Source organism: Protopterus annectens, chromosome 9.part0 (genome assembly GCF_019279795.1).
Source record: "Protopterus annectens isolate FY-2018-M chromosome 9.part0, PAN1.0, whole genome shotgun sequence".
Classification (NCBI taxonomy): Eukaryota; Metazoa; Chordata; order Ceratodontiformes; family Protopteridae; genus Protopterus; species Protopterus annectens.
In genome coordinates, this window is record NC_056743.1 from 186,550,484 (window position 1) to 186,576,005 (window position 25,522).

At 38.5% G+C, this 25,522-nt stretch overlaps 1 protein-coding gene across 1 annotated transcript in view; it reads right to left on the reverse strand.

The window, feature by feature from the left end:
* The window catches only part of LOC122810508 (polypeptide N-acetylgalactosaminyltransferase 18), a 1,713,820-nt gene that overhangs the window by 1,437,142 nt on the left and 251,156 nt on the right, over positions 1-25,522 (reverse strand). The window lies entirely within an intron of this gene.

The following is a 25,522-nucleotide window of genomic DNA, read 5'->3' on the forward strand; positions in this document are numbered from 1 at the left end:
TATATATATATATATATATATATATATATATATATATTCTTAATTCTTTAGTAGATGAACAAAGGAAGGAGGAAATTCAAATAACACCAGAATTTTGAATAAATATTCCCAATTTAGGTAATCAAAGGCTTTCTCTGTACCTAAGCCAATTATGAGTGTTTCTTTATTTTCTTTATTAATATAATCTATAATAGAAATTATCCTTTTAATATTGTCACATGTGTCTATGACATTTAAATCCAGTTTGATCATTATTTATTATTTTGGATAGTGGTATTTTCATTCTGTTAGTTAATATTGTCATAAATATCTTATAGTCATTATTTAATAATGATATAGGTCTGTGTGAGGTACAGAGGTTTGGGGGGTTGTTTTTCTTTAGGATTGGTATGATTAAGGAAGATCTCCAAGAGGATGGTATTAAAGCTTGTGACTGAATTTCTAATAGAGTTTTATGGAACAGGGATAGTATCTTGGAGGAAAAAGTTTATATATTTCCATAATTATGCCATCTATACCTGGAGGTTTATTACTGTTACCCTCTTTCATTGTATCTGCAATTTCTTTGTAGGATATGGGTGCTTGCAGATCTAGTTTTAATTTTTCTGGTATTTTTTTATGTTGGAACATTTTTCATCTAGATTTAATTGATCGATATGCATATTTTTTGGAAATGTTCCTTATAGTGATTTCTATAGGCATCAAGAATGTCACCTATATACAAGACATTTTTCCCTTTCTTTTCATGGAAGATACGTTTAATGTTATTAGGTTTTGATTGTGTTTTGATTCTTGCAGATAAATTATGTAGATATTTGGGAGAAGTGGCCAACATATTAATTTTTAGTTTTTCTAAAGCTAAACTAGATTTATGTGTTAGAATTTTGTTGTATTTATTGTTTAATACTTCTACTTTCTTTTTCATCTCCAAATAATTTAGATTTTTTTAAGCTTTTACTGACAAAAGAAAATCATCATGCTTCCCCTTGATGTTCAATGTAGTGTGTGTCATTTATGACAGGTTAAGACAACAGTGTTATTATTCACAAGCCCATGTTATTAAACCCTGTCTTTAATATCTAAATTCAGCAGAATGTTTCATCTTATATGGCGATTATATATTTTATGTCTAGATTTACTAAAATCATACATTACATAACTATTGCGTGTGTTTTTTTTTATCAAGAATCAACTTAATGAGCTAAATGAAGTGTTGGGAGACCATCAATATGTGTACATGTGGTTTAAAACAGCCCTTTTATTATATATATTCTTTTTTAAAACTAAAAACATCATTGCTGAGAATCATCTCATAGGCAACTCAGAGCCGTTAAGCATTATCATCACACTGTCTCCATTACCATAGCAACCTAGGAGCATCTGTTTCTGTTAATGTGTCTGTATACTGCATGCAAGAGGCTCGCAATGCACCTGAAGCAAAGCTTCAATTCACTGCAATTTCAAGCCTGAATTCCCTCCCTTTCAGTGAGGCAGGAGCCAGGAAAAGAACAGAGAGCAAACAGATAAAAAAAAACCTCCCAACAAGCCGCCACAACAACAGACAACACACTCCTCCAGCCCTCCCACCTCCCACTCAGCAGACATACAAACAAACCATTCTCTGCCAAAATATCCCAAATGACAGTTCTTTCCACCCCCTTCCCCTGGATCCAGACTAAAACACCAAATGGTTCTTCCTAATACACAAGCATCAGTAAACCTCAAACACAAGCCACAACCCACAGCTTCCCGGAGACGAAAATAGCAACATATAGCAACATATAACAGCTGCCAGACACAGCTGCATCCACATACACCATGTCAGACTTAATCAAACAGCACTTGAAGCTATACCTGCCATTATTGATATTAATTATGTTTAGTCAGAATAATAATGACATTTTTACTAGCTGCCAGACATGGCTGCATCTACCCACACCATATCAGGATTGATCAAACAGCACTTGAAGCTATGATACCTGCCATAATTGATATTAACTATGTTTAGACAGTATAATAATGACATTTATACTAGCTGCCAGACACAGCTGCATGCATGCACACCATATCAGGATTGATCAAAAAGCTCTCATAGCTGTGATACCTGCCATAATTTATACTAACTATATTTAGACAGAATAATTATTACATTTGTTCTAAGAGTTTGCTACTATTACTCAACCAGGATACACATGACATTTCTAAATCATACTTTAACTGAAGAAGGCATTAGTCTCCATGACAGTATTTATTTTCAAAACACTCTACTGATACTGCTATTATATATGATGTTAATTTGTTACATTTGACTCTGCACTCTGATGAATGGTACCTTGTTGAATTAGGGTCTATATCACATAGTTGAAGTTTTATAACTTCGAACACGGAATGTTCAAACCATTCCGTTCGAAGTTACAAAACTTCAACTAGTGATAAAAAGAAGAAACAAAATAAACTGTTGTAAGAAGGGGGGCAAGCCCCCCACACCCCCATTACTTAAATATACCAACTCCAAGATCGCACCACATTGAAATGAACAGAAAACTCCCCTTACAGAGATTTACATTTAAATGCTCAAACATGTACAAGTTCGAACTTATGGTCTCGACCATATGGGGTTCGAACTTGTACAAGTTCGACTATGTGATAGGAAACTGAGAATTAGGTAATTAATTACTTAAATTATTATAAGCAAAAACAATGAAAAATGAACAAGATAAGTATTCATTGAGTTCAAGTAGGGAAACAAAAACTTCTATGTTTATATTATATGTTTCTTTGTTTGGCTTATATATATAATGTAAAGAGTAACCCATCTGGGCCTACCTTTGTTTGTGAAGAATTACTGGACTCTCTGAACATTCTGAATAAATCATTACTGTTTCTCAGTTGTTTAAGAAAACCTCCTTTTTTAAATAAAAACAGATGACAATGATGTATCATATCAGTTGATACTATGAGAGATGTAGTTGTAAGAATTATTTTTTGGGACAGCTATCTTGGAATCAGTTTTTTGTTTCTTCTTTCTAGCATCAGTCCAATGATTTGTTTCTTTTATTCTTTTAAGACTAGGGGCCATCCATTCCATTTCTTCTGGGATAGATACTATGTTGTTATTTTTGATGAATATAGTAGCTTCTAAGTTATTAACGGTTCTCATCTCATTGGTAAAAAGTATTTTTATCATGGCTGGAAAGGCCAGCTGTGCTTTAATGTTGTTTTGTTTTAACAGTTTTATTATTGGCCAGACTTTTTTCCTTTGTTCTAGTATTCTGGAAGAATAATCATTGTCAAACCTTATCAGGCTTTGATTGTATTTTAAGGGTGATTTTAATATTAGTTCCCTGTCCAGAAATGAAAGAAATTTTATAACTATGGATCTAGGTGGAGTATTTGTTGAGTTAGAAGCAGGTTTCCTCAGTGCTCTATGCGCCCTTTCAATCCCAAATGAAAGTCCCTCTTTCAAGTCTAAAAATTCAGGAATCCAGGTTGTTAAGAATGAAATAATATATTCTCCTTCAGTACTTTCAGGCAGACCAAAGATCCTTATGTTGTTTCTCCTTTCCCTGTTTTCTAAGTCATCTATTTTGTTAAACAGCCATGTATTCTTATTAACCAGAAGTTCTTTTTGGAATTCTTCCGTTCTGAGTCTCCCTTCAATGTCGTTTAGACAAGTCTCTATATTTGCTATTTTTGTATGGTGTAGCTATAATAGTTACTTAAGAGTATCAGTCTGTTTTTGAGAATTTGATTTGAGGTTTTCTAAGTCATTTTTAAAGCCATCCATTTTCAAAGATAGTTCCTGTAAGGTAGATGTCATCGACTGCAGTTCTTTTTTCAAAGCAGCATCTGGATGAGAATTCCTTGAGTTGTTCATATTCAGTGACTCAACATATCTCCAAGTTACTTGACAAGAAAATGTTTGTGCATCTCCACCAAAATTGATATTTATGTAGTTTAGTAGTTTATCTAAAGATTTATGACATTTTAAACTTGAAAATAATAAAATTTTCCTATATTATTATACTAGTTTATGGAACTGTCAAAATTCACTGCTTCCAGTTAGCCATCTAGGCTCCGCCTATTTCTTCTTTTTTTTTTTGTCATTCTTTCAATTCTTTTTACCTTATTTTCCAATTTTCTATAAAACATTTTGGGGTCATCAATAAATTGCTTATTTTGTACTTTTCCTTTATATTTATCTGCATGTCTTGTAGGCTTTTCCACTTGTGCTGAAATTTTTAGTTTGTTATTTGTGGTAGTGGTGCTGCGGTAGCGTTGTCGCCTCACAGCAAGACGTTGTCCCGTTCGATTCTCAGCTAGAGCGTCTTCTGTGTGGAGGCATGCATGAATGGGCGTGCCTTCGTTGAAGATTGTGCATCAGGGCTGGTAACTTGGCACGTAAAAATCCACTACCAAACATTAGCGGACCGAAGTTCCGCTGTGGCGACCCCTAACCAGGATAAGCCGAAAGACACATTCATTTGTGATAGTGCATGATAGATCCTGGCCTGTCCTAATACTGCACATTGCTTTTATGACGTCTATCTTTCTTAGCATTTTTGTTGATCTGTTCCCTCTTCTGTATTCTTCTAACAGTGACACTTCTTGTCTTAATTGCTTTATGGCTTTCTCTATTCGATATTTCCATGATGGTATTCGATTTCTCCCCATCCTTTCCCTCACTACCCTGTGTTCTTGTGGTAAAACTTTATCAGTTATTAATTTAGCTGCACAGTAATATATCCTGTTTACTTCTGTTATATCGCATGGATCTCTATGGACAGTCCTAATTACTGTTTTCATTTGTTTTACCAAACTTCTGACTTTTTGGGTTTTATTGACCTTCTGCAGTCCATTTCCTTCATTGATCTTAATATAGCTATCTATCTCTATTAAATCAAGCAACTCTTCTCTTAGCTCATTTTCTTCCAAACAGTGGGCACATCGCTTGTTTTCCATTTCATGCGGGCATTCTATAAGAGATTCTATAGCATCTTCCTGTGGCACATTCTCTTTAAATTTCATCCTGTGCCATCCGTTGCTCTGTCATATTGGAACTCACTGGCCTATCACTCCTCAACATTGACTGCGTCAGTTTCCACAGTTTCCTGTTCCTTCACTTGCTGTCCAGCTTCAAGTGAACATTTATACTGGTTTCCTGTGGAAGGCTCAAAAATATCTTCATATGGCACTTGACCAATTGCTTCTTCTTCCACTGGCTTTCCTTTAATTTGGATATCCATTGTCCTGTCCTGTTGTGGTGCTTTCTGAATTAGATTTTCCACACTGAATCCTTCACTTCACAAGTACTCCAAAACCTCACTTACTGATTGCCTTTCCTACTTTTCCTCTTTATCTTCTTATTTTTTCTCTGTATTCCTTTGCCTGTATTTTTCTTCAAATATCTTTGGTGCTGCTCTTTTTGTATTGGTCTGACTATATGAGTTTACAGATGAAGAAGGAGACTTTTTATGTAATAGTGGAAAATTAAAGCATCGGATACCATTACCAGTGTTTAACTCTGGAACCTCAGTAAAGTTATTTGGGGCACCAATGTCAAAGAGTATACTGTACTGAGTATTAGACTGAGATGGAATAGAATGAAGGGAGAGTTTGGCCTACAAACATTTCCAGGTTAATGTAATGGATGGATGTTCCTCAAGAAATATTTAAGACTATAATAATTCAGTACCTCTTCAGACAAAGGCATTTTTTCTTACTATGGAGGAGAATATTTTTGACATATATCATTCCCCTAAATGAAACAAGAGTTATAGTTCTAGTTTTGTGGCACAGTCTCCACAAGATATCCTACTGTATAATTAGAGAGCGTTTATTTGTGAAACAATCCACTGACAAGATCAAGCCATGATTCTCTGCTAAAAAAAAAAAAAAAAAAAAAATTGGAGTCCTTTTCATAAAGATGGAGAGGAACACATTATTAAATATATCACTGAAGATCCTAGATCTAGGAAAGCCACACTAGGCCCAAATCACAACTGAAGATATGAGACGATAAACTAGTCAGGAGTTTTCATACCGTGCAAATACAAATACAAATATTAGTGTACTTCACATAACTGGTTTTAGCATAAAGCAATAAAAGGATGGATGGTCCCTAAAGGTGTCAGGCATAATACTAGCAGTTGTTATACTACTAGGGGAAAATGTAGTAATCTAGTACACTACCTGAATATGGGCATTCAAAAAATGGATGAAGGATAAACTGTAGTCTACATTTAGTTTTCCATAAGCATAAGCTCATTCTGAAATTATGACCAACATAGTGTACTGAGAGGAAGCTCTGCAAAGAAAAGCAGACAGGACACTAACAAATTATAGTAAAGAGAAGAGGGAGGAATTAGTCCTGACAACACAGCAGGAGAAAACAAAGACAGACATTTAAACAGCTACAAAAGAATCTTTCTAACTCATTAACACTTATGTGGGGTGGAATATCACACCTCTAGCAGCCTATACACATCTTGCATTCCAGAGCATTTTCTGAAAAATAAACTTAAAAAGCGTAAGATAAACAAATGTAGATATTTTATGAACAATGGAAGGTATTAAAACTGTATAAATAGCAATGTTGTCAGTAAGAAGTAATCTTTACAATAATAGTCCATTCATTTCCCAACCTACACGCCCTCCTAGCAACCCACTCCCCAGACATTATGTGTCTTACGGAAACCTGGCTAAAACCCAGTACTACTGACAATGAGATACTACCTCCAGGATACAATATTCACTGGTTATACCGTGCTACAAGGAAAGGAGGTGGGATAGCAGTCCTTTACAAAAATACTCTAACCGTTAACAGAGACACCATTCAACCTCCCCAATTCAATAACGTGGAACTCCTCATAACCAAGCTACATATTAACCAAAACAAACACTTGAACATTGTCTGTGCATACATTCCACCAGGCAACAACCTAAATACCCTAGAAAATCTCCTTTACTGGTTATCCACTACCTATCCCCAAGAAACCATAGTTCTTGGTGATTTTAATACCGACTGGCATCCCTGCTCCTCCGACCCCCCAACCCCCCACTCATATAAACTTATCTGGGTTTAAACAGACCATAACCTCTCCCACTAGGATAAACAAACCAACCAAAAAGGAAAGTATTCTAGCCTGGATCCTAGTTAATAAACAACCCCAACTGTACACAGCTGGTACTCTCCCTGATGACCTCAGCGACCATTGTCTAACCTATATCATAAAACATAAGGCAGGAAACCCTCACCAGCCCAAATATAAAACATTTAGAAACAGGAAAAACTTTGATGCTGCTATATTCCAAAATGAGTTAAAAGCAATTGACCGGTCAAAACTAAAAAATCTAACATTACAGGAGGCCATAGATCACTTTAACACTAAATTCCTAAGTATCCTTGATTCCCATGCTCTAGCACGTACAATAAAAACTAGATCAAATAGAGCACCATGGCTCACAAAAGATACCAAAGCAAAATTCAAAACTAGAAACAGAGCCTGGGCCAGCTAGAGAACAACCAGAGCCCCACTTGACCATCTAAAATATTGTCAACTCAGGAATGATACAAAAAAATATATTTTACTGGATTAAAAAAGCTTTATCAAAATCTCCTACAAAAACACCACAACAACCCTCAAAAGTTCTGGGCAGGCTTAAATCAACTACTTTGTCCAGGTCACTCCACCACCCCAACCCCGGCTAACTGCACCCATAGCTCCCCAGAGACAATAGCTAGCGCCTTTAATAGCTTTTTCACTGAAACAATCCAATCCCTAGCAAATCAACTAACCCCCTCTAACTTAAACCACATGCCTAATCTACCTACTAATCACCCGGAATTTGGCTTCCAACCAATATCCACTAGTTTTATCAAAACACTTCTAAAAAAATCTAAAACCTACCACCCTCGCTGCTGACCTCCTCCCTGCAGAGTACCTGCAAATAGCTGCAGATGCCATTGCATATCCCATATCTATCCTTATCAACAGAACCTTATCCGAAAATGCTATCCCCTCCCTCTGGAAAATATCAAACGTCATCCCACTCCATAAAGGTGGTAGCTCCTCAAACATATCCAACTACAGACCCATTGCCATTCTTTCCCCACTAGCCAAAATAATGGAGAAATGTGTACACAAGCAACTAATGCAATACCTTTCACAGAATAACTTACTATCTGACTCCCAGCATGGTTTCAGGCCATACCACAGCACCACCTCAGCCCTCCTTTCCTTTACTACTGCCATAAACCAAAGCAGGAATGACAATAGGCTAACCTCTGCCCTCTTTCTTGATCTATCAAAAGCCTTTGACATGGTCAACCATGAATTCTTTCACTAAAATCTATTTCCCTCAACAAACAAGCCTGCTACCCAGTGGTTCCAGTCCTACCTGACAGGTAGACAGCAGGCGGTACTATGGCAGGGCAAACTCTCCAGCCAGTTACCTCTCACACTTGGTGTCCCTCAAGGGTCCATACTAGGTTCACTACTCTTCTATATTTTTATCAACAACCTCCACACTGCTATCCCTAAAGCCACCTGCATCCAATACGCATATGATTCCACTCTCATCTGCTCAGCCACCTCCCCATCCAACTTGCAAATCTTAACCCAAAATACATTTAACACTATAGAGAACTGGCTCACCAATCAACACCTACTTCTGAACCCCAATAAAAGTAAACTTCTACTCTTCTCTCCCACTAGTAGATCCACCACACTTTCATTCTCTGTCACATCTAACAATGGTACCACTATTTCCCCAGGTAATCACACCAAACTGCTAGGGGTTATCATAGACAATAATCTCAAATTTGACCTATAGGTCAACAAAACCATACAGACCATCAATAAGAAGCTTGGATCACTGTATAGAAACAAGACATTTTTAACCGCACTGGCTAGGACTGCAATCACACCTACTCTCTTATATGCCTCACCTGTACTCACAAACCTCAACAAATCCAAACTAGGTAAGCTGTCCCATAGCTACAATCATATTGCCAGATTTGCCACTGGCTTCACCTATGGAAACCGCCACTGCCAGAACCTTAAACAACTAGAGTGGCTAGAACTTCCCAGTTTAATTCAGTTCAATCAACTCTTAATAGTGCACAAAATTTTGCACCACCGTGAGGATACCCCCTCACTTAAAAATATTATTAAGCCATATAGCAATCTAAGATCCCTACGGTCAGCCGATAAACTATTGGTCCAAACCCACAAAGCTAATAACTCTGCTGGTGAATTCCTGTTTGCCAACTTGGCAAAACCTGGAATTCGTTGGCAAACTATATATACCCCTACAATCCTCCAAAAGTCTCTTCAAAAAAAACCTCAAACAGTATCTCAAAGTGAAATGGCTATGCCCATGTACCAACCCTGATTAAGTTATAAACTAAAAGCATATTCTGCAATTATCATAACTTGTAACTACATCACCAAGCTCTGCTTCCAGTCTGATGTCTCTTACTTTTAATTCTCTGTCCATGACAATTGTGAGTCTCTACTAGGTAACACTACTAACCCATTGTATGTAATCACTTTGCTTTTATAATTGTTTGCTAACTTCTATGTAATCTATGTAAGTTTGTCTTTGTGGAGTTTTCTCCCTGGGCCTCCGCTGAAAATGGACATGTATCCAGTCAGATTATCCTGGTAAACAAATGTAAAATAAATAAAATAAATAAAATTTATAATTTTTCCATAAAAAATGTACTATATTATAATGTGCATAAACCCACAATTATGTTTTTTGCTATACTTTCACAAATAAATGGTCACGTCTTGGAATCTGTACAACCTAGACTTACATCGTTAGAACATTAACCAGACATAAGCTTTATATGGCAACAAGAAATTCCTCCATGAGTGCATGTTTACTGAGATATTTACAGAAGTATTAAACATATGCTTAACTGTATAATTTAAATATAAATAACATTAGCTATCACTCAAGATGCGCAACTTTCAAAGATAGTTTTCTTCAACAACATGTAAGGTTTCACTTGAAGTTATGTGATGGTTTGTAAGTCACCTGGTTTTTGAGGTATTAAGTACACATGGAAATATTATTTATTTTAATAATTACTAAAAATAAACTAGGAATATCTTAGTTATACTGTGATACAAAAAGACACTGACAATGATTTTTCCTATGCCCCACCATGGCATCTCACACCATAACCTACAACATCATATAGGACTCTCAAATAGGAAAATATGAATAATAAGTGACAAACAGTGTAAGCAGCACCCCCCCCCCACACACACACACACACTCATCTTCCATTTTCTCTCTTATTCCCTTCTGTTAGCAAATAGTATCCATAACGGATAATTACTGTGTGTTTGTTAATTTAAACTGAGACCACAGTAGCCTACTGATACAAGGTTATCCTGTTTTTCCACCTGAGAAATGGTTAAGAAATGACTTACAGTTTCAGAGCAGTCCTTGGTCACTTCTGATTGTTTCTTAAACACAAACTTGTCTTTGCTTTGGCTCATTAGCAGCAGTACAAAAGAACTGCCTGCTCACACCCTTGTTCTCCCCCTCCCCCTTCCCTGTTTATTACCCTAAGCCAATCCCAAAGTTAATAAATATTACCTGTGGCAGGCACCATTTTTAAAACTACAACCACCCTTTGAACACCTTATGCTGAGCTCTGCCATAGAACTTATTAAAACTGCCTGAACTGGGGCACAGCTAACTGATAGTTTGTGGAAATACAGGGTACCTACCTGAGTCTCCACATTCACTATCATATGTTCATTTATCAGTTTACTCTGTTACCTGATTGTTTCCAGCCACCTGGATTGTTTCCAGGGTCTACGCCATAGCCCAGACATATGGAGAACATAGGAGATTGTTGTCACATGTAGTACACAACCAGTACTTGCAAGAAATTCCTGCAGCTCCTTCAATGCTGCTGTAGGTCTCTTGGCAGACTCCCTAATCAGTTTTCATCAATTTTGGAGGGACATCCAGTTCTTTGCAACGTCACTGTTGTCCCATATTTTCTCCACTTTTTGATGACTGCTTCACTGTGTTCCATGGATTATCCAATGCTGTGGAAATGTTTTTGTACCCTTCTTCTGACTGATAGCTTTCAACAATGAGATCCCTTTGATGCTTTGTAAGCTCTCTGCGAACCATGGATTTTGCTGTAGCAGGCAATTGAGTAAATGTCAGGAAAACCCTACTAGGACATTTGAACTTTATTTAGAGTTAGTCTCTTTAATTGATGGTAGCTATGTACCCAAGAAAACTGAATACTGTAATTAAATCAAAAGGTGCTTCAATAAAGTATTAGTTTAAGGGTGTGAACACATATGCAACCAGCTTATTGTACTTTTTTTATTTTTTATATTTTTCCCCCTAACAGATTTCTTTGTTTTTCAATTGAATTGTACAGGTTATAGGTCACATTAAAGGTGGGAAAAGTTTTGAAATGATTTATTGTGGTCTCACTTTTTATATCACAAAAACCTGGCATTTTAACAGGGGTGTGTAAACTTTTTATATCCACTGTATGTGGGTTACACTTCAGGGATGGACTATTAAACTGAATAATCAACTAAGTAAAAGTAGGATTGTAGACAGTAATGTTTAACTACCTAAATGTACAACCAGAGCCACAATTCACATGGTGTCAAAACATCAGTGCAGCACGGTGCTGTGGGCAATCATTTTGCATTTTTCTGGTACTACAGAGAAGCAAGTAAGGTGGCTGACATACACATTGAAAAACAGGATTAGTAGTATGAATTGTAATATAATTAATGTGGAGTTCAGCAATAGTACATCAATTAAGTCATAATACTGTAAGGCATCTAGTACCTGGCAACAACAGACTGACAAAGGATGTGGAGGAAGGTAGTGATGAAGGGGAATTAGAACAACAAATACACTTAGAACTCTAAGTCAGACTAGGCAGGCTTACTGTCTCCTGCTACTGGTCTTGTTAATGCATTATAATGAAAAGTAAGTTACATAGGGAGAGGTACCAGAAAACATTATTAATCCCATGACCCTCACACTTATTCTGTCGCAGAAAAAGCCTCCAAAATACATCAATGTCAGTGCCTTGGGCAACATATGTATTTGAATGTTTAGTTGGAGAATACACATTTTCTCCAATTCCAGATGTGCGGAGGGACTTAATCCATATACTACATATACGGATTACTCAAAATCAGCTGTAGCAAAGTTAAATACAATGCAACAGAACATTACTCTTTCAGAGTTAATCACACTCCTCGTGTAATGGGGTGGCAATCCATACATCCCTAATTTTGTATAACTAATGGCAATGTCTTGCTCCACAGAAGAAAAAAAATGAATATATATATATATATATATATATATATATATATATATATATATATATGGGTCCACGTCTGAACCTCGAAATACTGAAATGCTGAATTTTAGTATTTCCAGACCAGAATGTTGAAAGTCCACATAAACGGAAATCCACAATACCGAAACATCTAAACATCGGAATACAACTAACAATCCAACCCTCTCCCACATAAACAAAAAAAAAACACTAAGAAACACAACAAAAATAACACAACCATATCTTTTAGCAGGTGGGCAAGCCCCTCTGCACCCCCCATGTTGGTGGCTGTTCCCCCCACCCCCGCTACTTATATATACCAACTCCGAGGTCACACTAACACAAAAATAAAAAAAAAAAACACAAACCTACTTCTACGTGCCCTACCCTAACTTACTCCTAAAACTCCCCCAAAAAATAAAAATTAACAAATTTCTACCAAAAGTCCTGAAAAAGTAAACTACCTGAATTTCTTCAAATAGGTACACATTGGCCACCACATACAAATCCCAGACCCAACTAAACCTTAAAGAGACAGTAAACCATAAAGCACACACCACACCACAACAATCCCAGATTCGATAACCACTGAAGTGTAGTTTCGAACAACTGCACTTTTGACATTCTGGTTTCGAAATACTGAAATTCGGTATTTCAGTATTTCCAGATTAAGAGTTGGATCCATATATATATATATATATATATATATATATATATATATATATATATATATGGGTCCCCTTCAGAAACCCAAACTCTCACTTACTCGGAGACGAAAAGGCCGACAACCACACAACACCGACATCCCAGAACACTGACAATGTTCCCTTGGGAATATCAGCTGCTCGATCAGAAAGTATACATTCAGGGCTTTTAAAATCCTGCAATCCTTTACAGAAGGGTAGAATAGCCTCAACTGCTTTCATAAACACAAACATGCATTTTTTCAGAAAATTAAAAAATATGTTTAGAAGCTACATAGCAGGGGGCTCTTTGTCCCAGGATCAAGTGTTTTTTTATATTTTATAGAAGCCTGGGACAGACTTATAAAGACCTGCCTGTAACCAACATAAATTATAATGAAGCAGTGACCCAGAAATTGAAAGAGACAGCTGGGTAGAGTGGAAGCAAGTGTCTGATGAGCAGTTTATCCAGCCTGCATGGAGGGAAATTAAGCTCAGCTGCAGTACTAATGAGCACTGTAGGGCTCAAAGACACCACAGAGAACATTCTGACAAATAGCATACTGTAAATGGAATCTGCCAATGCGTAGAAATATGCATTCATGATAACCAGTATAAGAGGACATGACTGCAAGGTGACCGTGGGAATGGAGGAATTAGGGCTAGGTTCTAAACCATAATGGTTGCCTGGATGATAGTCTACCATGACTCATACTTACATAAAGAAGATACAGAATGAATCTGCCAGATGGGTCATTGAAGGGCAAATGACTGGCAGGTAGTGGGAATACAAAGTATGTGGATGTTTCCATCTTTAGGCTGGAAGGCACAAGTTTCATATCCAGCCCTCCCAGTTTAACCTGAGATGTATGCCGATAAAGTGCACTTAACAATGAACAGTGTCATAGTCAGTAGCACAGAACCAGGTAGTATCTGTGGGTGGGGAATGAGTTATCTGGACCATCTACTTTAGGAGTTAACTTTGGTACACAGACTCGTATGGGGAGGAGAACATGGACCGCAGACTGATCAAATGTCAGGGCTAGCTATTCAGGAGTGTAGAAACTGGCTCTAGGTGAATTGGAAAAACAGATTTATCCTACCAAAAGGGGCATGTGTGTTTCCCTGTATTGAGCAGGGTGAGGATCTGGCCTATTCAAACTGATTACAGAAACCATGCTAACAGTGGGAAGGCTCTATGCATCACTACTGGCCAGTGTTTGCCTACCATGAAGCCCAGTAGTCCTAGGTATTTAAGCTACAGGCTGACCAGAATCCGCTTACATAGGATAGCTCTGCTGTGTGAAAGCCAGACATAAATCCAATAACCAACCCAAAAATTATCTTAAAATTTTTATACTAAATATAGTTTAACTGACATCTTGCGTGTAGATATTGTGATGATGAGGAGGAGACAGGATAGTCTGTGTACTCAAGAGACAAGGTTGAAGAGAAGCATAGCAAAATTTCTTAGGCTGGGATCCAGAGTATACTACTCGGGGGAGGACAGAATAAAAATGGTATGGGCATTGTGTTGAGATTGAGAAAAAAAATCAGAATCAGTGAAAGATTCATGACTCTGATTCCAATGTAATGACAGAACAGTCTTAATGATTTTAGTCCATGTTCCACAGCAGGGTGCTGTTGTAATGAAAACAGGCCTTCAGGCAGTAGTTGAAGGACCTCCTCAATAAAGGGTGACAAAATTAGTTGGTCTGGATATTAGGGATCCAAATGTTAATATCATGTCAGGCAAAACAGGACATGAGGTCTGACTGGATCAACGTGGTTTGGGCAAAAGCAATAATGAAGGAGACACCATTCTACACTTCTGTCTGAGGAATGAGAGGCAGTCACCAAATCACACACACGAGTCACAAAATCACACACACACACACACACACACACACACACACACACACACACACACACACACACACACACACACACACACACGAGTCACCAAATCACACACACGAGTCACAAAATCACTTACAAGAGTCAACAAATCACACACAAGAGTTGTCAGCATGCAACTTGGGTAGAGTTCCTTCTAGTAAGGAAAGGGCACCGGGATCAAATCAGAGTGAAATGGCTGCCCCCCCCCCCCCCCCCAGTCATAAACAACTGACAGCAACTATTAGAAGCAATTAGTGCTTCATAAAGTCTTGAAAGTCAAACAGAGAACAGGCAGAACACCTGAATGTTGATTAGACTGACAACAGAGGAGTTCAAGGAAATAGTCATGTCCCTGGCATCTCAGGAAAAGAAGGAAGTGGTTGGAGGTGAAGAGTAATGACAGCATCTCAAAACAGAATGCGTTAGTGTGACAGAAGTACATAATGAAACTGATGGTAGAAAAAGTGTAGGAAGAAGTGGAAGTTAGAAAAGACAGATGAGGCTAGGAAGGAACACTTGTTGGCTAAGAAAGAAGCTATGAGAGCAGTTGCTATATAATCAAGTTCCCAGACAATCTCTTCCAATTCCAGGAAAGTGTCTCAGTAGATGGCAGAAAGAAGTTCTAGCAGGTAGAACAGTAGCAAAGCAATGACAAAAAGATCAACGGGATAGTTTGCAAATACCAATCATAATGGATGCCAGCAGCAACCTGGTCAACAGTTCAGAGGGCATCCAGAGCAGATCGAAGGAACACTTCAAGAACTTTCTAAATGAAAAAAAAAAACCACAAAAATTATACTTCCTCTAAGGAAAATTAAGTCAGCGAAAGTGGCACGTTCAGATGAAGTCAAAGCAGATATGATTAAGATGCTGGTTCATTAGGGGGAATATGGTTCCTGTGAGAATTTACTGCAATGATAAGTGAGTGATGTACCCCATAAGACTGAACAATAAGCATTCTAGTGCCAGTATACAAACAATGAGGAGGCAGTCTCAAATGGGTGCAGTAAAGAGGAATCAAACTGGACAGGGTGACCGATAAAGGAATATGAAAATAATGGGAAGTAATAAGGGACTTGAGAACTTCAGATTCACATCTGGATGCAGTACAACTGATCTATGTTTTACTTCAGATTCACATCTGGATGCAGTGCACCTGATCTATGTTTTACAGTGAGACAGACAGTGCAGGAGAAGATCAATATTCAAGTGAAGCAGTCGAGCTGGGCATTCCTAGACATGGAGAGATATATGACGATGTCCAAAAAGACTGATTTAGGTAGTCCTGTGATGATTCTATATCCCAAAAACATTGGTAGAATTATTGCGGGTTATATAGAAGGAGACAGTGATGCAATTATTTACAGTGTTTGGACTCGCACAAGAGTTTCAGTGGGAATGGGTTTGCATAAAGTTTCAGTTGTGACCCTATTCCTGTTAATACTGGTAATAGACTACACTGGCAATTAGGTCAGAGGAGACAGTTCAAGAAAGCTACTGTATGCAGATACTGTGCCATTACAAGCAGACATACGACCAGCAAATTAAGCGAATGACATGGACTTGAATGCAAAACTGAAGACATATGGGATGCAAATGAATACAGACAAGACCATGGTTAAGGTAGGAAATGGTGAAAATCAGGAGAAGCTGAAAACTGAGATAGAAGTGAAATAGTGGAACAAGCTAACAACTGAGAAGTGTGGGACAGGTGAAGGGACATCTAAATTAGGAGGCGAAAGCTAGAATCAGACATGCTGCAACCAACTGGCAAAAAGTGTCAAGAGTGGCGACTGATGAAAGAATGCCGAAGAAGTTGAAAAATAATGCATATAACAATGTTGAGACCAGTGTTTCTGAATAGCACAAAATTGTTTGCAATAAAGCCTGAGCAGCTGAGAAAGCTTGAAGTGATTGAGATGAATTGCCTGAGACTGGAATAAGCTGTACTCTTTGTGAGATACATTAGTGAGGAAATCAAAGTGAAGACTAATGTAGCCCTCACTCTAAAGAAAGTCAAGTAGAACAGATTACGGTGTTTTTATTGCAGATGCAAGAACGCAAAAAACACTTCAGTAAAGCAGATTTGGGAGCAGATGGATTGCAGCAGTTAGGCATAAAGAAGGCAGGAGAGCTGCTTTGAATCTACAGCGTTGATACTATTGCCATGTAAAATGGGAAAAGGGGGGTTCTAGCAATGATAAACATTTTTCTTGTATATTGTGACTGCTAAAACAATTCAGTCATACACTGAGTTTAATCAAAATCTAAAAATCTTTCATAAGATGCAAAGCACATCTTGCTTACTCCAGATACTGATTAATCTCTTATAACTTTAAAACATTACAGAAAACATTCCATACAGTTGTGCTTGAGTAAAACTTCTATCAAATCCTCACCACATCCCCAACCCTTTTTCCCTCTGTCCCTTTTTTACTCTATTTTTAAATGCTTATGCAGTTTGCCCAATGCTAGATTTTCAGCCACTTCTATATACTATACTGCTTTACGTTTTTACCACAGATGTACAAACACACACACCTAAGGTGTGAACACATACTAATAAGGGTAATCCTTCAATTTTATTTACTGTACTAAGTGACTACAGTTTTGTGAAACTTCTTGCTATCCATTTTATTTGTTCACATATAGTGTATATAATCTGTTTTCCAAAATTTCAAAAGTATATTACCTGTTGCCCGCCAAGAGTTCAGATGTGTTTTACTCACCATAATGTCATGAGAAATGGTCTAGCTAACCTGTTCTCTGCCCAAAAAACAAATGTGAAGAAGCAAAAAAAAAAAACAATGAATGAACAAAGAAACAGGGAATTAAACAGACGTCTGCTGTTAGCTGTTTCATATGATTCTCTCACTCAGGTTACTCAGGGAGCTCCCCATCAATGTTTTCTTTGCTATAAGATATAATTATCCCATATAATTTGTTTCATAATCTATATACAAATAAAATAAGAACACAGTGGCAAAGGGTGTATTAGAAGCATTTAATCCCAAAGAATGGCAGGATTAAAGCTAAAGACATGTAATAGACATCATTTACACAAACGAGTCCTCCAGACATACAGAAGGACACCTAACATCCTGTATACTTGTTCACCCATCTGCAGAGGGAACTCAAACAAAAGCCTTCTTGATCCCCACTATCTCTAAATTAATGTGTTGTACTATTGCAATGCATATTAAGAAATGTATTACTTCAGTGATATTCTCCTATGCTAATTTATTTTTATCCTTCAATTATTTTGTTTTTTTAAGAACTTCAAGCTGACAGATGGATGTAAAAACAAGGGCATCATCTATTTCAAGAATGCAGATGCATTAAAAAGAAAACTGAATAAACTAGTAAATCTTAGAAGCCAGAATGTCCACACTTACTATAACTTTAGTAAAGTAAAAGATCACACTACACCACCCACGACAAGGCCAAGAGTGTGCACACACACACACACACACACACACACACACACACACACACACACACACACACACACACACATACACATACACAATCAGGACAATGCACATGCAGTTATGGAAGTTTAGCTAAGGTAAAAAGGAATAAAATAACTCGACAGGCCAACGTATGCTATTCTTACCATCTCAGATATGCTGTTTCAGACAGTAGACATACATTTATTTCACTATATGTTCTGTAGATTGAAAATTTACACTTCTTGAACTGCAGCAACAACGCTCTTAATATATTTTTTTCTATTAATGGCATTTCAGGAGGAAGAACTTCTACTTTAGGTGGATGGGGTAGGGGATTATTTATGTTCACCAGTCTATGCAGGCAGCACCCTGCTTGTGTGGGAGGTAAATCTGTTAACAAATATTTAGCTAATGCATTCTTTTCTGTACAATTTAAGCCATATTAAACAGTATCTAATGTCTCTTTTATCTAGTTTGCTTTTAGCCAGTGTGCAGTCACAGAAACTTGGTTTAGGGCCACACAGAGTATCCCCGTCTTACAAGGCTACAATGTCTTTCACACTTTCAGACTGCAAAATGAACATATAAGAACCAAAGGAGGAGGAGCATCTATCTGTCTGTCTGTCTATCTATCTATCTATCTATGTATCTATCTATCTATCTATCTATCTATCTATCTATCTATCTATCTATCTATCTTTCTTCATCAAAGCTAAATACAAATCTAGATTGGTTAGACAGGAAAACTCTATGCAATTACTTCAAATTCCACTAACTGTGGATAAGACCCACCTTCAAGTCATCGTTAGCTACAGGCCCTCTTCAATGAACCAAAATACCCACGCTGTTTATTTGGACCTACTTGAATCAATAAAATGACAACTAGACCCTCTAGTCATGGTTGATTTTTAACTATCCCTCCATTTACTGGGAAACTTATATGACTACAAACATACTCGCACAAAGGTTCCTGGACTTTAACACTAATGCCCTGGAAAAAATAGTATACAACTCCACAAGGGGCTCAAATAATTTCGACTTGGTCCTCACCAACATAGGTGACCATTGCACCACCACAAGTATAGGACCCTCACTGGTTAAATCGGATCACAAATCAGTCACATTTGATGTAACTATAACACCTGAACCCCTCAAGTGAAATCAGGCTAAACAATTTCACCAAAGCTAATTATACCATCCTAAGGGATGGCATAAATAATTTCCAAGCTCCTGTTCCCACAGATGGCATAGACAGCTATACTAAGTTATACACAAATCGCCCATCGCCTGACAAGTCTGATATATAAAGCTATGAAGCGCATCAAAATGGACCTGATTAAGAAAGATAGAGGAAATCTCCAAACTCTGGACCCCACGCAGTTTGGCTTTGTGAAAGGGAGATCATGCCTGCTCAACCTGGTTGACTTCTTTGAGTCAGTCACCAGGGCTGTGGATGAACGTAAGGAAGTGCATAGAGCCTACCTTGATCTGGCCAAGGCCTTTGATACCATTCCTTACTAGGAAATTATTGATAAACACACCAAACTAGGCATCAACCCCTGTATCACTAATTGAGTTGGAAATTAGCTCACAGATAGAACACACAATGTGAAAGTAGTGAACTCCAAGTCAGACTGCCGACCAGTCACAAGTGGAGTCCCACAGGGATTGGTCCTGGGTCCTCTCCTGTTCAGCATCTACTTCTCAGATGTCTGGGCCAACACAAAGGGACTCTGGCTGACCAAGTTTGCAGATGACTGCAAGCTGGGAGCCATTATTAACTCCCCAAGTGATGCAGACATCTTACAGAAAGGCCTCACTGAGACCAATGACTGGTGTCGAAACCATGGCCTTAAGCTTAATGCCAAAAATGCGTGGTTATCCCCTTTGGTAAAAACTCAGTTCCCATTAACAACCACACTGATGGGAGCCCAGTGAACACTGAAGGCGTTATAAGAGATTTGGGGATGCAGGTTGACAGCAACCTTTCCTTCAACCACCACATTGCCACTGTAGTCAGAAAGTCCTTCTATGTGGCACATCTCGTTACCAAGGGTTTTGCATCCAGGAAGAAAGAGGTCATCGTCTCTCTCTACTCTTCTCTCATTAGGCCAGTCATAGAGTATAATGCCCCATTTGGCATGTAAGTCACTAGACATCTGCAACAGCTGGAGAGGCCACAGAAGTACCTTACAAAGAGGATCCTAGGCATTAAACACATGTCCTACATGGACAGACTCAAAAGACTCCAGCTATTCTCTCTCATATCGCTTACTTAGAGGCGATTTCTGCTCAACTTACAAAGCCATGTCTGACCCAGCTCTGTTAGAAATGCTACAGCTAAAGAAATCCCAATCCCTCTGCACCACATGCTCCAGAGACCTCAACCTCATTACCACAATCAACAGAACAAGCTGGAGGGACAGGTTCCCCACCCAGAGACTGCCCATGCTCTGGAATAGACTTCTCATACATGCCAAGCAGAGCACCTCACTGTCCCTCTTCAAGAGAAATACTGATTAGTGGATGGGTAATAGAAAGTTCACCCCGGGGATCACTCCAGTGGCTCTACTTGATAGAAGCACTGGGAACTAACGTCGGGTAGCATGATGCAAGGGCACTTCAATGGGCTAGGCTTTTAAAGGCTCCAGGGCCATTAGCCTAGTACACACCTATGAACAAATGCCCTGTACAAACACTTATACAAACATACTGACAAAATTGTACCTGACAGGATCAAAACAAGAGCCTCAAGAAAAAGCAAGCCTCCCTGGTGGACATCTAGCATTAATAAGTTATACAACAAATGGAAGAAGTTGCTGTCTAAGAATAAAAAAGGGGGGACCCAGCACTGGAAGAACAGCCTCCTCTGCTTGAATAAACAGATAAGACAACTTGTAAAATCCTCTAAGGACAACTTTAAAAACCAAATAGCAACCATAGCTAAGGATAACCATAATCTATTTTTCATCTGTATCTGTAACCTAAAAGGTAGGAGACAGACATCTGCTCAACTAACTGTGGATGGCATCACACACACTGATCCTGTGAAAATAGATAACGTATTAGCTGACAGGTTTGGCAAAAATTTCATCCTCCTGTCCTCTCCAAATATTCCACAAAGCATTCCCACTACATCACTCCCATCTTGCATCTCCAAAAAACAAGTCATCAATGCTCTCTCCAAGGCCTAAAACACAGCCTCTGTGGGACTGGATGGCATCCCAGGTTGAATTTTAAAATGGGTCTAAAACATTAAGTACTCCCTTCAACCATAGCCTGAATACTGTTTTTTGTCCCTGCTGAATGGAAAACAGCAACCGTTATCCCCCTTCATAAAGTGGGTAAAGCAACAGACCCTGGGAACTACAAACCCATAAGCTTAACCAGCCTTATCTGTAAGGCCATGGGAAAAATCACCATGGACCTTATAAATATGAATATAGGTGATCTTCAAACCCTTGATCTGGCACAGTTTGGTTTTGTCAAAGGCAGGTCATGCCTGTTAAACCTGGTGGACTTCTTCGAAAATGTCACCAGAGCCATAGACAAAAGCAAATCTGTGCATACAGCCTACCTTGACTTAGTCAAGGCCTTTGACACACTCCCACATTCGAGAATCATTGATAATCAATATCAACCCTAATGTCATCAGGAGGGTTGCTAACTAGCTCACCGACAGATCGCACACAGTCAGAGTTGGGGACTTTACCTCAACCAGCTGACCTGTCACCGGTGGGGTTCCACAGGGGTCAGGGATGGGCTCACTGTTGTTTTTAATATACTTCTCAGATGTTCAGGCCCAAACAGAAGGGCTGTGGTTGACTAAGTTTGCTGGCAACTGAAAATTAGGTGCAATCAGTGAATCCCCAAATGATATCAATATACTTCAAGAGGGACTTACACAAACCAGTGATCGGTACCAAAGCCATGGACTCAAACTCAGTGCAAAAAATGCATTATCATCCCCTTCAGTAAAAACAATGTCCCTGCATACTGTCATACAACTAATGATGCCCTAAGTAACAATTCAGCAGTGAGAGGACTTGGGAACACAAGCTGACTGTAACCTAAACTTTGACCACCATGTGTCTACTGTGGTAAAGAAGGCATTCTACGTCACACATCTGATTAGCAAAGGCATTGACTCAAGAGCAAAATACATTATAACACCCCTGTACTCTACCCTTAGCAGGCCAATAATTGACTGCAGTGCTTCCTTTGGTATGTACCTTACTAGGCACCTGGAGGAACTTGAAACCTCAGAGATTTCTAACCAAGAAAATTCAGGTTCTCCAGCACGTCATACACTGATAGACTGAAGTTACTGTCACTGTACTCAGTAGCTTGCAGACTACTTAGAGGAGACTTGTACCTGGCCTACAGAACAATCTGGGATCCATCTTCATGTCAAATGGGACAATGGTCACCCGGCTCCAGGGACCTTAACCTGGCCTGGGACATAAATAGGACCTGCTAGACAGACAGATATGTCTCTCAAAGGTTGCCACTCCTCTGGAATACACTACCAGTTTATATCAAATAAAGCCCCTCTATGACCCTGTTTAAGCATAGCCTGGATGGGAAACCATAAATTCCTGCAGAGGATTTCACCTATGACGCTCCTAGATATGGGTAGTCATTGCCAACTAAAATCTCAACTTTAGACAAGATCCTTTGTATTGGGTTTCTCTAGTACTGTATTAGGCACACACAGCTAGGCTTGTAAAGACCCTCAGGTCAATAGCCTAGTAACCACCTGTGAACATATTCCACGCTCAATCAACCTGAATGGTTTGTGCATCCATTTTACCCTCCGTCTTACTCTCTTTTTTTTGCCATCAATCTTTCCCAGCATCAGCAACTTCCCAGTGAAGCTTGTCTTCACATTATGTTCCAAAATCAGCAGACTTTCAGTTTTACTGTCAGATATGCCAAATACTAGTCTGGGTTTATTTAAGTATTGACTAATTTTACCTTTTTGCAGTCCACAACATTCTCATAAGTTTTCTCTAACAGCACAATTCAAAAGCATTGATTTTCTACTGGATAGCCTTACAGTGAAAGAATAATCAATAATAATAATCAGTAATATTATGATAAATGTAACTAAAATGCTGAAAATGAATTTAATGTTGATGTTTTGAACGTGTATGATCTACTGAGTCAAATGGAAAGTGATGTTGGTGAGGAAATGAAAGAAAATGATGGAGCAAGAAATGAGACAAGAGTAAAGAAAAGAAAGTTAACGCTAAAAGAAATTGGAAAAATGGAAAAGATAAGACAGTAGTTAACTTAATGTATTCAGTATTAAGAATAAGACAAAGCAGCTGTTAGTGGCAAACTGATGTTTGGAGTAAACAGCTGACATTTTCTGTTAGGAAGTCACGTTAGGTTATTAAATGTGAAACAAAAAGGACACATGGGTTTTGTGTGGAATCATGACATAGTATATAGTTTTAGGAAAAGTATTTTTTCAGATACAGCTAATTTGTTTAAAAATAAATTAAGCCGTTACTACTATAGACCATGTAGGTGTGTCATCTGTGATATGAGGTTCAGAAATAAGGTATTTAGCATGGTAACCATATATGCTTATGTCAATATTAAGGACAGAATATGACAGAATTAAAGAAATATTATCATTAACATCGATATCAGGGTGGTATGTGATTTCAGCTGCAATTTATGAAATGAATAGGTAAAATTAATTCTGATGTAAAAGTATGTTTGTAAATGATGTAGTGTGAACAACTGCTGTTAGGAAATGAAATAAATTATACTTAAAGCAGATGTAGGTTACAGGCAAAAACTGATTATGTCTTATAAAATTTAAATTTACCGGAAGTAGAGAATATTGCTAATTTTTAAGGCCATACAGCTTTATGGACTGAAATAGGGGAAGATGAAATTTTTATCAAGGAAGGAAAGTGGTTAAAGTGGTTAAAATAACACATAGTCCACAAACTCAGTGTGCCACTCAACCACAGCCCATAAGGCATAACAACGTACCCAACACTCTAGTCATAGGTGACTCTATAGTCAGGCACACTGATGTTCCACTCACCAGGCTAAACACTGAGAAAGTTACTGTCAGCTGCCTGTCGGGTGCCAGGATCCGCCACATAACACATGCACACAGGTCACACCACAACAAGTAGAAATATGACTCTGTCATTGTCCATGTTGGTGTGAATGACCTGAGACGTACCTCCTTGGACTACATGAAAAGGGACATGGAGGAGCTGACCGATCTTGTAGCCCAGGCAGGTATGACCCTAGTCCTGAGTAGCATCCTGCCATCATCCAGAATGATACCACAGTACAAGGACAAAATGATTGACTTCAACAATTGGCTAAGTTTCTGGTGTCATTCTAAGGGGATCCAGTATCTGTCTGCCTGGGATGACATGATCGAAAAGCCACGATGCTTTGCCAGAGATGGCCTGCACCTGTCGCCCCTGGGATTCTGGATACTGGCTAAGGCTCTAGCCACCCCTATAGTGCCTTTTTTATGCAAGGTTCAAATGACAAATTCTCCACCCTAACAGGTACAGGCAAGAAGAATCTGAGGGTATTGCTACTCAATGCTAGAAGTCTAAACCTCAAAATGCACTCTCTCGAGGCACTCCTTAAAATGGAGAACATCGACATCTGTGCAGCGACAGAGACCTGGTTCAAGGCTCCAGAGAGTACCCCTGCATTACCAGGCTATAATTCATACCACACCTTTCGGCCACCTAACCTGAACCGAAACACTAAAGGTGGAGGCATGTCCATATTCATTAAGGATATCCACACCTCCAGGCTAGTTGCTCAGCATAATGCATCCAAGATTATCCAAGTGCAACTAACTCTGGGCAAGACCGCAATCCAAATTGTAGCTTGCTACAGATCCCCCACCATGCCCCAGGATTCCCACTCCTCATTTCTTAATACACTGGAAAATATTAGGGTTCAACCTAACACCCTAATAATGGGCGATTTCAACTACCCTACCATTAACTGGGAAAATTACTCGTGTACCAACTCTTGTGCACAACGTTTTCTGGAATTCATAAATTCCAATGCCATGGATCAACTTATCCACACCCCCACCAAGGGCAGCAATATCGTAGACCTGGTTATTACCAACA